This window comes from Crassostrea angulata, chromosome 4, assembly GCF_025612915.1.
Source record: "Crassostrea angulata isolate pt1a10 chromosome 4, ASM2561291v2, whole genome shotgun sequence".
In the NCBI taxonomy this organism is placed as follows: Eukaryota; Metazoa; Mollusca; class Bivalvia; order Ostreida; family Ostreidae; genus Magallana; species Magallana angulata.
This window is the reverse complement of record NC_069114.1, coordinates 43891464-43912608: the sequence shown is the minus strand read 5'-3', so window position 1 is coordinate 43912608 and position 21145 is coordinate 43891464. Positions and strand designations below refer to the sequence as shown.

The 21145-nt window shown below is 31.1% G+C and overlaps 1 protein-coding gene across 1 annotated transcript in view; it reads right to left on the bottom strand.

Annotated features, from left to right (window-relative positions):
- LOC128181440 (galactocerebrosidase-like) overlaps positions 1-21145 on the bottom strand; it is a 164256-nt gene that overhangs the window by 87681 nt on the left and 55430 nt on the right. The window lies entirely within an intron of this gene.

Here is a 21145-nt window from a genome sequence, read left to right as displayed (position 1 = left end):
TAAAGGCGAGGGTTTTCTTACCAGAACCAGTGGGAACATGTGTGCTCAGCTTCATCCATATCTCTCAGCTTTGAATGAATGTTATTCCCCTCGCGACTGTGCCAGATTGAGATTTGTCATCTAGTGGATGACAGCATGTTCTCCTTTTTCTTTTCCATGGAATCCCAAATTCTTGCCTGTGTTTAGCACATATACGCCCGCTGAACTTTGACAGCTTCAGCCCATACACACCAGCACGGTTACGAATTAACAATGGTTCTGGTATGTGTGCAAATTCTGACACAGAGGTACATTTAAAAAATCTCAAGTGTGCTGAAGTCTCTTTCTTACAGTCTTGAAGTATATAATCTGCTTTCTATTTACAATTTTCACCAAAACTACATTTCAACCCATCCATCTTATTGACATCTGCTTTCTCCAATCATTCTTCTTTATCTTCTTTACACGAGAGTTCCACAAAGGGAGATAATTTAATCTCTAAAAGTTCGGAATTTAAACACCGGAAAATAAGCTTAATATTTATTTGCAACCATATTCTCATTCAGGTATATTTCTTTATGGATAATTTAATTTTTTTAACCAAGAAGTTCTAAATTTAAAACGTTTCTTGGGGTTTTATATCCTGCTATGAGAAGTTGTGTGTTTTGGACATTACCTATCTTATTATAATATTTGATCATCTAGCTTAAAATCAAAGAATGAATCAAAAAATATTTGTGCACCAAATCAAAGGTATTTGTATCAGATGTTATGTGAATCTGACTCTAGGTATGATTAAACTCTATTTAATACTTAAATGACTATCTGAAATTAGCCTTATTCATGCATGAAATTTATCATGAATAATGAGCTAAAAATAGAAATTGTCTTATCTGGGGGATTTCGGTGGTGCAGATAAATTTAACCATGACAATTTGATAAAATAGACAATATACTTTAGATATATCCAGATGAACTATGAAAATTAATCTACACCTTTCATTATAAAATTTTGATTTTGCATGGTTCTATCGTAGACTGCCTCTTAAGATATGAAGATACTATTATTCAATGAAATGATAGAATATTAGAATGTCTATCAGCTTATATTACTAAATTTGAAAAAATATTAAAACTAAAAGTGATGTTTCTTAGCCCGCATTTCCTCTAATTGTATTAAATTTTGGAGACATTATGATTGTTTTTTATGCTTCCAATAATAAGATATCTCTGATTTTTACGTATTATGAAGACTTTTTATAAATATATAAATTGAGGGAAAAGGTTATATATTAACCATTTAATAAGAGAGAAAAAAACTGATATTAGTGATTTCTTTTAACACAAATGTATAAAATAGCGCATTAAAAAGCTTATAAAAATATAATTTGATAGGCAAATCATGTTTTAAAAACATATTCTGAAAGCCAAGTATCATATCATTTGTTCACATTAGTTAAACATTAATGTTATTGTTTTAAAAATGCTAAAACAGACTCATTAATCTACAGCAATTCTGAAATGCGAAACATGTGTTATTTTCCTACACCAATAATCCGCGAAAAATATAGTCCTTGTTAGATTCTAAACATCAATTACTTTTTCTATGCCAAGTTGTATGATAGTAAAAGAAAAAAGAAAAACTCCCATTCCTCATTTAATCAATAATGTAATTGATTAGATAATTTATGAAAAACACAATCCTTGTGGTCCGAAAGCGCCATGCTAAAAAATAATAATAAAAAAGTAGCATTTTCTCTTTTTTATATACAAGTTCATGAAAAAGGAAGCTGGGGTTGGGGGACGGTTTGAACATAATACTTTTTTTTTATTTGAAATATTTTAATAAGAAAATTCAAAATGTGACGAAAGCAGACAAAAAGTAGAAAATCTCTAATATATGCACAACAAGAGTCCTACAGGCATTTACTGTCACCTGAGCACCATAGTCCTTAGATTGACATGTCCGAGAGTCATATTTGAATTCCTGTTTTGAATTCCAAGCTCCATACAGGAGTCTAAACCCTTATCCGAGTCTCTTCTAACTGTTACACCTGTCTTTTATTGTTTGATGTTTGAAAAACGTTTATTCATAGACGGGAGGTATGAGTCGGGGGAGCTATTGAATTATCTCTTTTTTTTTAGCGCCATGTGCCAAACATTGTGAATATTTGGTGACCTGCACTACTTTATTGGTCAATTTGTTATCCTATTTATTTAATTTCTACACGCATACAACGCACAGAAATAAAAGTAGTCTTCCTAACACAAAACACATGTTTTATCTACTTAGTATTATAGTCAACTGACAATTTTCCTTCGGATTTTAAAATAAATTATAAAAATGTAAGTTGTATAATGGACGAGAAACAACAATAGGTTACCTTGGTCTCTATACTGCCATATTTGTCAACCCCCTCTCTACCATTAGGCCTAAACTCCTGAAATGGGGGCATGAGTATAACAATTTAGATAGAGGGTTACATGAACATCATAACCATGCATTCAATTTATCTCGTAAATATACATGTTAGTAGAGAAGATTACTTTCTGAGATTAAATAAATTTGTACTATATGGCCATATTGGTCGCATCCTGGCACCTGAACCCCAGACCAAGGGGCCATGAATTTCACAATTGTCTCAGAGGAATTCATGTACATTATAGCCATTCATTTAGTTTTATCCAACATGTGTGGGAGTAAACAAGAGGATTTTTGAAAAGTGACTTTTTTCGTATTTGGTCCCACCCATGAGATTCTTGGGGTGCTATGGTAATAAATTCTATAATTTATATTCATCTTATCCTAGAAATGCTTTAAACCAAAAATAGTAAATATTGGCCTTTTAGTTTTCAAGAAGTAAAAAAATGTAAAATTTGAAATGGTCGACGTCGATGCTTCAACCTAGAGAAGAGACATTCTCTTTTATAATTGCTGCCCTTAAAGTAAAAAAAAGATACAATAATGTTCAAAATATATCTGCAATGGATGCTGTATTAGTACTCGGGATTTGGGGATCAGTGGATCAGTAGCCTTGTGCCAGTACCAATGCATTCTCCCACTGCTTGAAAATAATTAGCCTGACAGACAACAAACCTGATACAGTACAATAAAAAATATATTTGTAGAACTTGATCAATATTAATTCAAAGTAAATAGGTATCACGATCATTTGAAAAACCATAAAAGCATGATAATTTGCGTTACAAACCCTTTTTTTTTTAATAATAAGCAACTGTTTGTGTTAATAGTTTTTTAATTCAAAATTGAACATTTATTAATTTTATGAAATTTATGTTATGAACCTACCAAAGCATTCATTGTGATCAGTTGTATTGAATACATCAAGATTTATATCACCAACAGTTAAAACTTTTCTTTGAATTTTAAAAATAAACTGAATACCAAAATAAGCTGATGAAATTTGTTACTTCCTTGTCGTTAGTAGGTTTGAAGGAAAGACACATTTGTGTGCCATAAGACCAAATCTTACCTATTACGTGTAAATGCAATATCATGGTCAACAGTTTTAAATGACTTCTACACTTTTAAAAACATTGCCTTAGATACACAGTGGAATCCACGTATATATTTAATCAGAACCGAAATAGTGGTTGTCAGAAAAATACCCAAACAAATACAAAAGCAAAAAAATCAAACAAAAAACAAGAGAACGTGCATATAAAACTGTTTCATATAAAATTGGCTAAAGGTCCGAGTTTGCTTATCATTGCAAAATGTTGAACACACATGTATATACATTAACATTAAAAAACAATTATCATTTTTAGAAATTTACACATTTTTTATAGTCATATCTACGAAAGACGAATAGGGCCATTTAAAAAAATATTTTTATCTCGTAATTACGAGAAAAGATCTCGTTATTATGAGTTTATTATCTCGTTATTACGAGACAATATCTCGTAAATACGAGAAAAGATCTCGTTATTACGAGTTAATTATCTCGTTATTACGACAAAAGATCTCGTTATTATGAGTTAATTATCTCGTTATTACGAGAAAAGATCTATTTGAATTGGCGCGTTTTATCATTCTATTCTTTTTATGTAATGTGTATAGACTACATGTACTGCAATGTCTATTAATATAGACATACTTAGCATAATCGTCGTTTAAGAGCGTACACATAATTTGATATAAAATCGGGCCAATCAGTTTTAAAGAAATTTTAGAAGAAGTAGCAAACCAGATTGATTAATTAATTCATTGAACTATTTATTGATAATTAAGAAGGATACGTGTAATTTTTTTCCAGAATCCGAAATGTTAATATACAAAATCAATTATTTTCGATATACATGTAGGTTGTGTATGAACATATGAAACACAATTCGGGTAAATCCTGTATAATTAAAGTTATCTGTAACTAAAAGAATTGTGTTTTTACGACTATAGGACTACCTGGTATTTACTTCAGAGTGGGATTAAATTATATATAGTTGAATAGAAAAATTGAAGTTCTTTCCTTTTATCCAAATAAGATAAAATCTCAAATCCGATCAGTTTGATATGTAGAAATTATTAAATAATGATCGTTATATTTTAAATATTACTCAAAATTAAATCAACTTTTCTCGAATGAAAAAGATAGACTGGAAGGGTGATCCAGTCGACTTGGAGTTCTTTTCAGAATCGCACCATTTTATATAGATCTTTTCTCGTTATAACGAGATCTTTTCTCGTTTTAACGAGATCTTTTCTCGCAATAACGAGATATTTCCCGTAATTACGAGATCTTTTCTCATAATAACGAGATAATTAACTCGTAATAACGAGATCTTTTCCCGTAATAACGAGATCTTTTCCTGTAATAACGAGATCTTTTCTCATAATTACGAGATATTTTCTCGTAATAACGAGAAAATGAACTCGTTATAACGAGATCTTTTCTCGTAATTACGAGATAAAAATATTTTTCATGTGACCCTATTTGTCTTTCGTACATATCTTATTGAATCTTGAAAACAAGAGATAAGCAAATGTTTCGATTTGTTGTTTTTTTTAATAAAAAAAGGTGGGGTTTTTTTGTCAAGAATTCTGCTGCAGTTTCCTAATGGCCACTCAGGCAAAGTATTAAGAGAAAAAAATATCAATAAAAGCAAACATACGAAGAAGTCAAACAAAATGCTAAAAAGTTATATAAAAACAAGACTTGAACATGTACGGAATTATCAACTTCAAAATGTAATATTAAATTTAACTATATTCATGTAAATCTATAGCAACAATAACGTTAAATAACAAAATGTTATGATCTCAATAATAATATTATCAGTAGGACGTCATATACTAAATGTTGACATATTTATGTGTCCCCAGATCATCAAGTGCTTTTAGATTAAATCAAAATTGAAACACAATTTAAAAGTTATTACAAAATTGAGTATTGAAATGTAACCAGTGTATAATGTAGCGCTTCTTTGGATGTCTAAATTGCAAAAATAAGTAATGAACACGAATAATTAACTTTAACTGCAATATGAAACATTTCCTAATGCAATAACTGTCTGTGTTTGATAATCTTTCCTCTGGCATGTTTTTGTCAACATTGTGATTAACATAATTATATGTTTTTATGTACTCATTTAGGGACCTTGGTTGGAACCAGATAAACAGGATAGACAGTAATGCCTTTCAGGGATTATCACAGCTTCAAACATTGTAAGTAAACAAAAATATATTACTTCATTTACCTACCCTTTTTCTTAAACAGATTAAAGGATAATTACATATACTTGTTTCAGAGAAAATAAAATTGAAGTAAAATACAAAACAGCCTTGCTACAAGAAAAGTAATTAGGATAACTAAAATAAAAGTACATTTATAAATTCAACACACCTATAAAGATTATTAACTGTAATATAGAGGTGTGGACAGGAAGGTAACCTCAAGTGTGTGACGACAGGTATTTGATAAAATCAACACGGGTCATTGGTAGTGGTAAAATATTTTGAATAAGATAATTGATGTAAGACGTTTAATAACAAATATTTTAGTGAAAAGTTACAATCAACAGTCATGTTTTCCCTCACAGTAAGTTATTGAATCAGAAAATGAAATATTTAAAATATACACTTAGGAATGACAAATTGCTCGATGCATAAAGACCCCTACCAAGTCTAAAAATAACTCTCTAATCAGTACAAAAGTACTCAAGATTATATTTGTATGATGTTCTATTTCCTGCAAGTGCTTTACAAATTTAAAAAAATTCATATTTACTTTGCCTCCTGCATCTCACATGTTGTCTCTTTTTCTAAACTTATAAATGGATATGAAGATACTGAAGACATATTTTTATCTTTATGTATCAAATTACATAGGTATCTTTTCAACATCACTGTTATTTTATGGAGAATAGAGATGCCTTTACGTGCTCTATAACACACTCTTTATTATCTATCTTGAAGAGAAAGGGAGTTTGAAAGTTGTTATTTGGGTGTGATTTAATGCATAACATCAATCATTTTACAAGATTTATTAACATGTCTCTTAATTTAGAATGTCAATATCTTTGTACTGAATAGGTTAAATTTTGGAATGCGTGTTCTAATATGATAAATGAAATTTTTTCATGCACATTCTTTAAAAAAAATGTATGTTTTCGTGATAAATTTTTGTTATTCAACTCTAACCGATATGCTTCCTTATTAGTAATTATAAATCATTCAAGACTGCTGAATTGTAGTAGTAAAAGAAAGAATTATGTTAAAATACCAATACAGTGTTTTTGATAAATATTTTCACCATTTATTTATAAATATCAAGCTCGATATCTGCTTTTTAATTATTTTGTTTACTAACTTTTGAAATGTGGTACTTATGTGATATCAAAATTTCTCGGAATTAACAATGCCTAAAATATTTAAGTAAGTTCAAACCATGCTTCATTGCTAAATTCAAACATTTTAACAAGAATCAAAGATCTATAAATTATATATATGGTTGTTGCACACTTGTCTTTTGATGCAACACAATGCCTTTTATCAGTCCATGCGGTAAATGGTTGTCATCCCAGATATGCTTTTCATATGGTTTGAAATAGTAAATCTGTGTGCGTAGGTGGGATATTAGTCACAATTCAATACACAATTTTTTTAAACTGTTTTTTTTAGAATTGCCAAGCGTTGTTTAAGGTGTTTGTATACACATTTGCGCTGTGACCCTAAAATTGATTAATCAAAACACATTGTGTAGATGTAACTAAGCTTCGAAGCCTCTGCAAATAGTAGTTTAGAGAAAAAAGTGAAGTGTGCAGAGCTGGATCTCATGTTTTGTTTATACATATTTTACTTTTTTTTAATGAAAATTATTTTGTTTATGTTTTGACTCTATATCCATCCAGAAATCTGTAGCTTATGTGTACATTTAAAGACACCGCTGGAGCATGGACGTAGCTATATTTCTAGCCCTCACGTGTTTCACATGTATATAAAGAACACTGTGCCGAATAATTATACCAATGTAGCATTGAATTACATGTATTTCACAGTGTCAATGCAATTTCGTTAAAATCCATATAAATACATAGTGATTGGCACTTGCTTGGAGAGTATACTACCATTTTGTTTTAAATTATGCGTCTATTTAACATTGGTGTTTATCTCCTATACCTGTTTTATTATGAGGGGACATTATTCAATAAACACATCTGATCTTGGTCAGTACCAGTCTCTGTTTCCCACAAAAGACTCAAAATTCACACAATTCTTCCTCATCGTCCATAAAAATGAATTAGAAACATCCGATCTGTGACTATTTTATGAGCGAAAATACTGTCTATAAAACCATTTATAATGACACATAAGATACCGAATGGAGTTAGCTTTGTAGAATATACAAAATAGTCTAATAAAACCAAACTAATATATTTCACCCCTCTCTTCACTAAGAGAAAAAAAAAATAAAAGGGAAACATGGTATTCAATAAAAATGAAAAGTGAATGTAAAATGGCCGCAGTAAAAAGGAAAGCGGTAAAATACACAGTATTTTATCATGTCATTGAAATTTCGTGGAAATGTAAGATTAAACACATAATCCCTACATACAATATTTCATTAGTTGTACTTTATCAGATAACTAAGAAGTACATACTAGTTTTGGCAAATATACAATTGGAACTGGCCAAATTAATTGTATTATGTCTTTGGATTATGACTAGCTATTTGATGTTGTTTATTTCTCCAAATTGTGAATGAACGTTGCTTTAAAAGACGCCATAACAGAAAAGTATTTCAAGTTATAACATCTACGTGTAATTAGTGCAGCATAAAACAAAGCTTACTTAACATATTGTTTGAGTACACGTTCTTTAGTTTATTCACATAAATTCACCTTTGCACAGTTTTCTTTTTTCACTAACAGAACGTGCTGAAAGAGTTACGTTACTACCATTAGTTATATAGATTGCTCTCTTGAAAACGTCCTGCTACATTAATGAAAATAAGTAGGTCAATATTAATTTTAAAACCAGATTAAGATGTGCATGCTTAGTGCAACGTGTCCAAATGTTTTGCGAAGGATAAATATCCAAGTCCAAAATAGAGTATTTAATGCCTGTTGATAAATACATTGCGCTAGCATTTATTTTTCTGCGGAATGCGTCATCCCAACAATTTTGATTTTAGCATCATTTTTAACCGAGACCAAAATGAAAAGAAATTGTTAACAAAAATTGTTGAGATGTTTAGATATAAAGTATTTTGAGAAAGATTTGAGTGTAGATAACTACAACAAACATCGAATTAGTAAGACAGAAATTTAAAGCTATTTTATTAGCGATAAATTATCATTTTACATTACCTATTCTATATCTATCACTTTATTGTTATTTTACTTATGTAGGTCCCTTGAAGGAAATAAGATAAGTAAGATTGACGGGAGCACCTTTCGGCGGTTATCACAGCTTCAAACACTGTATTTTTTTTATTCTACTGTGTTATTCATAAGAATTAATATTCAGCCAATTTGTTTGCTTACAACATACACGTACATGTAGAAATGTTTGTTCCACAGTTCCATTCCACTGCCAAAATATATCACCTAGTTACTGGTGGTATAACAATGTTGACCATATACATCTTCTTTAATAGGAAATATTGTTTAAGTTTTAGCGGGCTTATACATGTTGGCAGGTGACACATAATACGACCAGACCATGCCCGACCATGCTACTCTAATAGATTTAGTAATTCAATCACGAAACAAAGAACATGCAATACATTGACTATAGTTGCTATATTTGCTATTGGTACATCAAATGCGCCATCGACAGCCCCTTCTAAACACCAAAAAACATATAACAATTATAGAATCTTCTGGAGATTACGGGAGTCATATAGTCATTTTCCTTTAGTAATCATCTTTTCTAGACAAAACATTACAACAAATTCAATATTTCGATTTTAAAACAACAGGCAAAATAAAATGATAACAATGTAATAATATCGATTGGCGAAAATTATACAGAGGTCAAATGTCGGATTGATTTTTAAAAAACCCAGTTTATAAGGTATTTATGTTCATGAAAAATGCATCAACTGTAGCTTTTAACTACCCAGAGGACGCATGAGGGCCTGCAAGAAAAAACGTTACATACATTGGTCACTGGCAACAACCTGTGCCTCTTTCCAACTGTTTCAGTCCAGTTCTTATCTCTCTTTCTCCACTGTACGACTCCAGGTGTTCCTTGGCCTTCCTCGTCTTCTTATTTTCTTGGAAAGCCCATGTCAGTGCTGTTCTGATATTCGAGTTGTTGTCCTTTCGGAGAACATGGTATGTCAATATCTTATGCCTCCACAGGATTGTTCTTGGCAGTGGGATGCTGGCCAGTGTATTTTCAAAATTCTCCAAAACATTTCCGGTGGAATGTATCAAGCTTCTCCTCATCTTTTTTATGGTTCTCCAGAGTTGCAATAAATTGGTTTATAAGTTTTCTGTCCCTCTTAGGACTTATCAGAAGCAGATTATTTTTGTACATAGTGAAAATCAAGTTTTCCTTAATTTTCGAAATGAACTGTTTTGAAAAAAAAATTTAGACCTTGTATAATTTTGGCCAAACAGACCTAATTAGCAAAATTAATGTCCTGGAATTTTTATTGTACTGTTAATTCTAGGAAATGTAGATAAAACATTGCAAAAGTATATACTGTCAAATCTCTGTATTTTTTTTAAATGTTTCTCATTACTCGGAAGAGTGGGGTAAACAACCTGTCCTCACATATGTCACACACAATGTGATAATTTTCATTGAAAAACGAAATATATGAATAAACAATAACAGAAGTCTGCTTTTCTATAATATCATTTTCAACTACAATTTTTGAAGTTGTAATAATTCTTAAAAGCATTGGTATCGATCTGTCTATATTGTTTCCTCTTATTTCCATAAATGATAACATTGGAAAAGCACATTGGATTACATGTACATCATAAACTTTAACAATATTTTGTAAAAAAAAAAAAAGAGCGAACTACGAGTATATTTCTTTTTATTAATGAGGCGACTTTATTTCGAAAAGTCTCTTTGTGTCATAAAACAACATGAAATGTTTGTCGTAATGTGATACAGATGGGCAGATGTTTAAAGATCAACATTTCACTACACGTGGGCCGATAATGGCGCCATGTATGAAACCAGCATAGGTGACATTTGGACAAAAATGCTTTAATTGCTGAAAATTGTATCTCATGTCTATGTATGTGTATGCAAAACAAGATGAGGTTACTATATGTCATAATGGTTAATGCACATGAAAACCTACATGAAAACATTATCTTTAACTACCTTGCTCTCCTGAACAAGTTTCTATCCTTAAACGTTTCGTTTACGAAGATGCTGGTCACAAGTTACGTTGCAAAGGCCAGAAACTGAGACTTGCTCATCCAAAAACATTGATTCCAACACAAATACAAAAATATAAGCAATACCTTTAAATTCCACAAAAAAAGTATTGACTTCGATCAAAATATTAAAATTTACTATATTTAATAACAACAAAAGGAAAGTCAACGATTGTTTAATTATTCATAAAACAAATCCGTAATTCGTACTCTTGAGTTAGAAAATTTGTTATTCGGGAGATAACAATTGTAGCAAGTTTGTTATAGTTGAAAATGCAGTACATGATGAATTATAACAAAGATGGATTTTTGGAGTACATAAGAACATAATGAATATTATTATAGATATACATTTAGCAGGTGGATTAACGTTGAAGAATGCAATCGTGTGATTTATCGTAAATATGAGTTCTATGTACAAAATCCCTTGATGAGATGAAAACAGAATATTATTGAATAGTATTAAAAAAAGTTCGTATCAAAATAGAGCTTCCGTTATTTCCCTCGCGATTGTTTACAAAAAATTTCAATAGTACTTAAAAGGTGGTCTTTTCGTTTTTTTCTGGATTTTCGCATGAAGTGTCGGAGTACTCCAATGCAAAAGTACATTGACCATATATGTATGTACAAGCGACAGTGATATGTGAAGATGACTGTTTTTAAAGAACTATAACATACCTAAACGTCAATTTAAAAAAAAACCCACATGCAATCAAATTTTAAGGGGTTTATTGAGCACTGTCTACGAATTGTCACCCCATTACATTTTTACATTTCATCATATATCAATAAATATGAATTCTTCTATGTCTAAACAATGTAAAAAACTAGACTTCTGACAAGTATTCTTAAGGAAAATATCTAAAAATGTACGAAAAATTATTATACCTGCATATTTTGTCTAAAGAATGAAATTCATTGCTTAAAACAGACTGACAAATTTTAGTTACATTAAAACCTATTTTGAAAAAAAATCTTCAATAACCACATGTTAACACAAACAAACTAACGGTAAATGCATCCCGGGTTTAAAACTATCGGAATGTGGTGGATGGAGTTAACCCTAAAAAGTAAGAAAAATTAGTTAGATACGCGAAGCAGACAGTTTTTCTGCTAGTTCATTATATTTAGTCTTATATCTAGACTCTCGTTTATTTAGCTTTTGTCAAATAAAATAAGTTTTCTTATGGACGAATTTGTTATTGTTTGTATAATTGAGCAACAATTTATTTTATTTACAAATAAGTTTTTGGAGAGAGAGAAAGAGAGAGAGAAAGAGAGAGAGAGAGAAAGAGAGAGAGAGAGAGAGAGAGAGAGAGAGGGGGGGCAAGGTGCAAAAAAAAAAAGGGAATTAGAATGAGACGGGGGAGAAACGTTTGTGTTTGCTATCAACGAGAATCGTATCTCCCTTAACGGCTCGCAAAGTTTTAGATGAAATTACATTTTTGTCATTTGTCTCACATCAGAACAAATGTATGCATGTTACAGGTATTTTTTTATTTGAAGAAATTCTGGCGTTTGGAAGAGGTATCTTGATAGCGTGTTTAAAATACTAGTCAAAAAAGTATCCGCTAGTCTACGTACAAGGTATATGGCGGGTTTGCTGACATATTATATGAATAAATGTAGAAAGTTTACCGTCTTTGCAAAATTATTCAACCTTTTTAGAAAACTACAAATAATATTTAGCGACTTAAAATGAAATATTTAAAAAAAGATTGATTAGAGTTTATAAAATTTTAAGATAAAATGTTCTATTAGGTATGCCTCGCCCCAAATGATAGAAAATGCGTTACTTTTGAAATTAAAACTTAACCTTTGTGTCCTCAATTACTGATCTAAAGATCGAAATCGTTTAGCTGCTTATTATATATGATAACGAACTTACTACCTCTATGATTTTTATGCAATTGTTTCTATACTGATTAAGTTTCATGAACAGAAAAATAGTCATATTTATTCTCTTTACAGACTGACATAAATTTCTTCCCTGCATTTGATATCAACTAAAAGATATTTAATCATGATAACTATTAAGTGTTTACATGTTACAATATGTGTTGCTATCTTATCAACAAATTTAATTTTTGGTTTTCAAACGTAATATAATAATGACGTCGCGCTACCTCAGTGTAACGTCATAATGAAAACATAAGGTTTTGTAAAATATCAAAACTTAAAAGTTGTTATCCAAAAATTAGCCAAAACGCATATTGATAATTTTTATAAACTGAGTCTAAATTAGCTCTTCTATTATTGTTTTGAGTAATATGAATTCGTCTGATTCGTTAAAAATTTAGGAGAACAGTTTCAAAATGCGATAAACTACTAAAATTTGTATGTGGCATATTTTTATGTCATTGAAATTGCATTGCTTGCTTTTAGTCCATTCATTCTAGCCAAAATATGACCAAACCTCAAACTAATTGCAACAGAATGTTCTTCTACTTTTCCAAGCTGGTTTAGGTGAACTGTTGAACATAAAAAAAATCGAGAATGTTTGGATGAAGGGAAATTGTTAATTTTGGGTGAAAACCTTGATTTTTGAATTTTGAATGTTCATCTTGGAGCCTAAATGTGATGTACATGTCAGGAAAATTTGTTATTGTTGGGCATATTGCTCTATCTTGGCATATTTTGAAGTGAATTTATGGAAGTATTTTGGGGGAATATATTCTTATTCACTTGGGGGGGGGGGGGGGGTATCAAACAAATCTTGACAATATGGAGAATAATGCAACTTTTCAAAATCGTGAAAATTATATCTATTGCTATATATGGGAGGGGGCGTATTGGGTCTATTTATCAATTTATAGCACATTTTTCATTGTTAATTTCTTTCATTTTACTTTAATTTCTTACGTGCTCCCAAAAAGAGGAGGGGACTCCATATGCATGTTGATTCATATTTAATCCAAGTTAATGTTTGTTGAGAGAAAAATCAATGTTACGTGCCTGGGATGTACATGTTTAAGCCTGTATATGTATGAGTAATTATAGAAAAAAATATACTCAAATTTGTGAAGTTAATGGGTAGACGAAGCAGTGTTTAAAACTTACTGCAATAGAGATTTTCTTTGACATTACACTTCACAAACATCTTTCTTAGACTGAAATTGACCCATTTACAATCCTGCAGTAGGTAGTTCAGATCATCTATAAAATTCAATTTTGTTTTTTGTGCTGTGATATAGACGAGGCAGACAGTTGTACAATCATAGAAATACCGGACACGGGTATAAGTGTAGTTTTTTTTTAATTTAAAGTTTAACTTTGTCAATCAAAAAAAACTCTCAAACTGATATCAAATTTCAATTTTCAAAATAGAGATACTAATTTACACGTAAACTATACAATATTCAGTAACGCCATCGCTTAAGCTAGATAATCCTAAGTTATTAAACACATTTTAGCGATAAACTTCATTAAATGTGTGCATGTATCTTTACATATATTATTAAATGCATATAGATGAAATTAACTACATCTTATTTTGAAATTGTGATATATTTCAAACGGTGTCTCGGGCACCTGTTACATGCACTACATATAACAATCTGTTGTGTTAAAACTTTGACATAGTTTGCTACTTTATAGTTTTTCTTCTACAATGACTATTTACATATTAATATACACAACTGACTTTTCAGTTGAATCAAGTAGCGACAATTTCACAGCTGTAATATTTTTCTAATATTGCCCCGGGCACCTATTCTTTACATGCAGTAAACTGGGGTGTGTATATCTTGTATATTCTGTGTTAGTTCCAGTGTTTTTCTGATCATGGGCAAACAATAGAATTGACAATTGATATACACAACAGAAGTTTTAGTAGAAGGTAATACACAGTGTTTAAGAAAAACAGTACAGTGGAAGTTCTATTTTAATCAGATGTCAAATTGAAATAAATGTCATTATTTAAATTAGATATTTTTTTTTATGCATGCGTATTGTAAAATAAAAAAAAATCTTTGTGGTAGTTTGAACAAAAAAAAAAAATAAGCGTTTTGTTTGAAAATAAAGCCTTAATATAATCAAACAATATAACATGGCTCATACCCGATCATTATAATAATTTCTTTTTCTTACTTAATCTCGGAGTTGCTAAAGAGAAATTTCGACAAAATAAAAATAAAAACAATCATTATAAAAATTAATTATATAAGCTGTCATAACTTTATTTTAATCGAATAATTTGGATCGTTTTTCTATTAAAAGTGACCTCAGGATCCCTCAGGGTGTCCTCAGTACCCTCAGTGCCGATCTCAGGGTCTCTCAGGGCTTCATCAGTACCCTCAGTGTCGTCCTCAGGGTCACTCAGGGCTTCCTCAGTACCCTCAGTGCAAACCTCAGGGTCCCTCAGGGTTTCCTCAGTACCCTCAGTGCAAACCTAAGGGTCTCTCAGGGTTTACTCAGTACCCTCAGTGCCGACCTCAGGGTCTCTCAGGGTTTTCTCAGTGCCACTCAGGGTTTCCTCAGGGTTTTTTGATAGTCCCCGGGGTTTTTTTCATTACAGTAGTGCATATTCTCAATGTTTGCTAGAAACATTTCTTTTTTAGATTTGAAAGGAGTTCTATCTGTGAATGAAACTTCTGTGCCTATGATTCCTTTGGTGCGCCGCTGGTGAGTGGCATCTTTAGTATCTGGACCCCAAGCATATCCATCAAATACAACTATAGCTTTACTGTATTTCCGTTCTACGCTGTCAATGTACCTTTGACAAATTTCACCGAAAGAAAGTCCGCTTTGCCAGTGTATACGATGGAGAAGAGAGCCGCCATCAATAACATACTGAGTTTCGTCGTTTTCGCTCATTTCAAATGCGCAACAATCGCCCTTTCCCCAAATAGCATCTGCAAGACTAGACTTTTGTGCTCTTCGCAAGAGACCATTTGGATCAAACATTGAGCTGGGATGACTACAGAGTTCATAGGTGACAATTTCGGACTGATCTTCATATATGCCATTTGATGCAGCAAGAAAGCGCTGGAAGAGAAGCTGTGAATCAACAATAATGACATCATCATCAACTTTGATAACTGATTTTGCACTTAAGATAGTGGCCTGTTCTTTCCTTTTAAATGAAAATTCATCTATTTTTTTCCGTCCATGGACTTCAGTATTTTAATGCCTAATTCCTTCGAATTATCAACAATGAAAAATTTTTCCGCCGAGACCCCTGTTTCTATGTTTCGCAAACTCGTTTCCTCCACAAAAGGACTTCTGCTAATAAGAAACGATAAAAATGTTTTCAAATCTTGACAGTCTCTAGATCTCCTTGACTCCCCACCTTCTTTATGTTGGTCACTTGTTCCATAATTGACTCCAGTAAACTCTTGCAAAGCATTATCATTTCCGCGCAGTCTGGCATAGATAAAATCCATTGGGCTCGCTGACCCTCTGACATACCTCTTCCTCGAGTCATACCGCCTGTCGTCTTTAAGCTTCTCATTAAAACCTGTATTTATTTATTTCATCCTAGCCCCCATAATAACATGAAAAAATAAATGGTAGCTCCATAACACAATTTGTCTACATCGATTTTGTATTTGATTATCGGTAGAACTTCATTTTTCCATGAATTAAATTTGATTAGATTGTAACCTTTTTGGCACTATCGGCGTTCCATAGTTTTTTTTTTGTCAGCAACTCCTGGCAATAATAATAAAATTCCCTTTTTACGGGACTATTTAATGTATGTACAGTAATGTATATACTGTAGTACAAATATAAAAAAACAGAGCTGTTTTGTATGTGATTTCTGGTTTAGAAACCTCGGCAAACCGAAATGAGCTCATTTCTGCCGCGTACTACATTTTGACGTTTCCCGTGTATCTACGCCTTTCAAAAACATCCAAAATACCTTGCATGGTAGAGTTAACTCTTAAGAATGTTAAATACGTATAAAACTTTTATATATAAGTTTTATATTAACTTACAAGAATGAAAAGGATGGAATCTAGATGCGTCGTCTGCAGTTGACCATTACAAGTTGTCTCCCATATCGTCATTCTTAATCTACGGGCGCCATATCTTTCCATAATATTTGAAGTAAAATCTAGATTTTTTTGGGGCCAAAATAGACGACTTTTCCCTATATCGATTTTTCTCGATTTTTGATATGTTTTTTATACGTTATATTTCTCACGAATTCCACGAAAAACATTTCTGTTGCAATTAGTTTGAGGTATAACCATAGAATGACTGGACTATTTGATCAGCCTTGCTGTGTTTGAAACACGATTACATAACATCATAACCACGAAGACGAATTTCAAATAAATTTCAGATATAAAACTTTGAATCTAATGAATCAAGCGGACAAGTTGTTTTCTCACAAGCAGTAACCTACGAACAACCTTAAGTTTGAAAACTTTATTTAAAATTTAACTTATAATTTCATAAATAATGTTTTATCAAGTAAAACTTAATTCTTTTTACAAGAATCAACTTCTTAAAATGCAAAGACGTCACTTAAATATAAAACATTCCATAGTTATCATAAACGTCAGTTATCAAATGGAACTGTACACTTTGATACATGTACAAACGACAACCATCAATCACTGCAAATTGAGTGCTCAAACTGTATTGGCAGAGGTGTTCACCAAAAACTCAAGTGTCACAGAAGTTGCATTAACTTAGTTGGTTGTTTTGTTTTGTTTTGCTTTTTTTTTGTTTCTTTGTTTTTCGTTTAAAATGTTAATACCATGAAAGTAATCCACATCCGAATTACATACACATCATGATAATGAAAGTGTTAAGGTTATTCATAAGTTTCATAGCTTCTTTTCGTGGATACAGACCTAACCTGTACCCCGTCCAATACTTATTTGATTGGTCTGCAACTCTTATCCATGTAGAAATAATTTCATGGACGTGTACCATAGTACATTATTTAAGATCCTGGAAACACGTCCACAAGTTTTCACAGAGCATCAAAAAGGCCAATTAAGGATATTTTTTTTACAATCGATTACAGAACAACAATAAGTGTAATTGATTAATAATCGACTTCACAAAATTCCACTATGTAATCAATTATATTCTCAAGTAATCGTGCCCATGCCTGTTGATATTTCTATATTGTACATTATCCTCTTTCTCTTGTATCCTGCATTTCATCACACTTATAAGTTTTATTAATTTATATTAATCAGGTTACATCCACATTTGGGGAAAAAGGTGAAAAAAAATCCACATTCTTTTTGGACATTGGTAGATTTAACCGGTGATGTGATTTGATTTACTGTATACCACAAATCTAAAATTGCTTACAATGTTCCTGCAGTTGCTTGAATTTATGTTTCTCGTAAATATTAAATTGCTTAAATAATTACAATCAGATTCCAGTTCTATTGGGATCATTTTATAATTAGAGTTCGCGTCATCAAGTTTGGGATTTTAACAACCTTTGAAAGAAAAGGAGCACATGTCTTTTTTTGGTCGTGTTTCTTCTCCATTGAAAACACAAGGTGGGAAACAATTTGATATGACATGACTTTTTTTTAAAATTATGTTTTCTTTTCTTTGAACACACAACATATGACACAACTTGATTGAATTAAAAAGGTCATTTATTATTCCACTACATGTATTTAATTTTGGTTGAAACGCCTCATTTCATTACCTAATCAAATTCATCTATATCGTATAACATATCTTGTCACAATATGACAGCGTGAAAAGCGTATCATTAAGCCGCTTGGTGTTATATTTACGTACAAATTAACCTCAGGTTTTAATTTAATGCGCCAAATTTTCTGATTTTTGCACATTAACTCAGTACAAGTAATATAAGTCCATCTATTTTTACGTAAGTAACTTTTAAAACGACATTGTAAAAAAATGTAGACATTATTATGTGTGTTTGGTTAAGTTTGCTTTCATCTTTGTGTGTTGCAACCTCGATGTGTGCTTTCCCTATTGTAGGCTTGGAGTCGTTGACTGAAACCCGTCGTTATTGTCATGACTTTTACAAGCGCTGTGGATTCATTAATCCTTGCAGTTATACAATCTCACTGTATAAAGAATGATTTTTTGTAAGAAAAAGTTTCCCAGGTGACTTTACTGAACACATAATTTAAATGAACGGTTTTTTTAAACGTTAGGAGCAAGGTAAAGCATGTGAAACTGGTATAACACGGAAGTGTTTATATTTCATTCAAGCCAACATGTGCTATAAGATTTGTATATATAAAGTGTTACTATCTTAATCCTGATGCGTATACACTTTATTGTTGATGATGGACAACATTTAAGAAAAAAAAATGTTTTATGTATTCATGTATGTGATAGGATAAAATAAGAGAACTTCATAGCTACAGATAGTGATGTTATTAAGCAAAGATCGTTTGGTTACAAACAGATGAATGGGAGGCGAATATTTTGGTAATACATTCCAAGAATTATTTTTCGCTCTAAGGGTTTGATAAACTGAAAGCATATAATTAACATACACAATCGTAAAAAAAAAAACCTTTGGCTTACAGTTTAAGTAGCACATCATGATTTCAGATCCATAAATTTGAGTTTAATTACTTCTGTGTACGATAACTAAATTGGAATATATTTGCAAACGAAACAAAGCTTGAAATTTAACTCACTATTTGACTAAGTGCAGAGATAATTCATTTGCAAAAGCGCCTTTGTTTATTTGTTTTTTTCTATTACAAGTCATTCACTTCAAAAATGTAATTACCCCAAACGTTTATATCTTGTGTTCATTCATAGGTCTCTGTCTTCAAACCAGATCAGTCAAATTAACGTCAATGCATTTCAATGGCTGTCACAGCTTCGAAAATTGTGAGTAAAAACTAAGATTTTTTTGGAACACAGGTTGACTAATGAGAGGTTAAGCGAGTTCACACCACGTAAACAACATCAGTTTATATTGGCAAGACACTGTACTTTTGAATTTTTTTTTAGAAATTACATATGAGTGCATAAAGATAGATAATTTGACATACTTTTTATATATTTTGACAATATACATTGACCAGCGGAAGGAAAAGAATGTTTTTATCTGCGCTTTTGTGTTTTAAAAGCTTTAAATGTGGGACGGAGCTTAAAGTTTTAAGGAGACTGATTGTAAGCAATGTCCTTCTACCAAAAATAATGACCAATTATATCTCCCATATGATTGATTTCTTTTTTCTTTTTAAGAAAGATATTCTTCAAGAATACATTTATTTAAATTAATTGCATTCAAAATAGAAAGTAAAATTTTGAAATGTACTGCAAAATTACTGGGGGCCGTATTTCAGGCCATCTTTGTAGAAAAAACTGTTTTTAAAAAAATCTAACAGTTACATGTGAACGGAATCTTTTTAATGTTGACATTTTACCATGATGTAGCATGAATTATATCGGGCGGTCCTTGTTTTTAGTAAAATTCGTTAGGAGAATCAAGAATTTATTTTTTTTTTACTTAATCCTTCCTTTAAAAATTTCCATTCATGCTTTTATCCTATTTATAAAATTTGATTACTCGACAAATGGGCCGTATGATGCTAAATGCGTTAAACAGTTCCGTTTATTTCATGATTTTTTTTAATGAAGTACAATGCGTACTGGTAAAAGAAATCATCCTTTGCACTTTGAAGTCACATTATGAAATAAGCAAACTAAGCTGCAAAACTGCTATTTGAAAAAAAAAAATGAAACTACAACAAAACAAAACATTTATACAGATGCAAAAAGCAAAACTTAGAATAAAATTATGCATGTATTTCAGGAAGAAAAATCAATTCCAATGATTACTGGTAAAAACAGTCAACCTGTTTTATTAAAATTATACTTTTGCAAACGTGACTCCAAAAACACTCTGATATTGCAAATACAAACAAAGTCAAAGCCTTTAAACAGATATGTAAAACTTAACTAAAAGAAAAAAAAATCACACCATAGGATACTTATCATATTGACTGCATACAGTGTTCTGTAATGCTGTTCTAGCTTAAATTTGTTGGTACATGATATAAGCATAGAACTTAAATACTATTGATTGTACTTGATATTTAAACTACAAAGAGAATAGAATGCATTCCACTTGCGCAGTAAAACTGTGAAAATTTGAATCTAAAATTTATGAAAAAAAAATAATAGTAAAAGATAAAACGATTAAAAAAAAACCAATATATGCCAAATTATTTCTACTAAATTAATTGAACAGCTCATTATCGCACTAAGATTCAAACATTAATCTCTTTAAAATTAATATTACAAAGTACCGTGACCTTAGATTTGGTTTTATATATAAAAATGTCATGAAAAGCACTCAATGATTTAATAATTT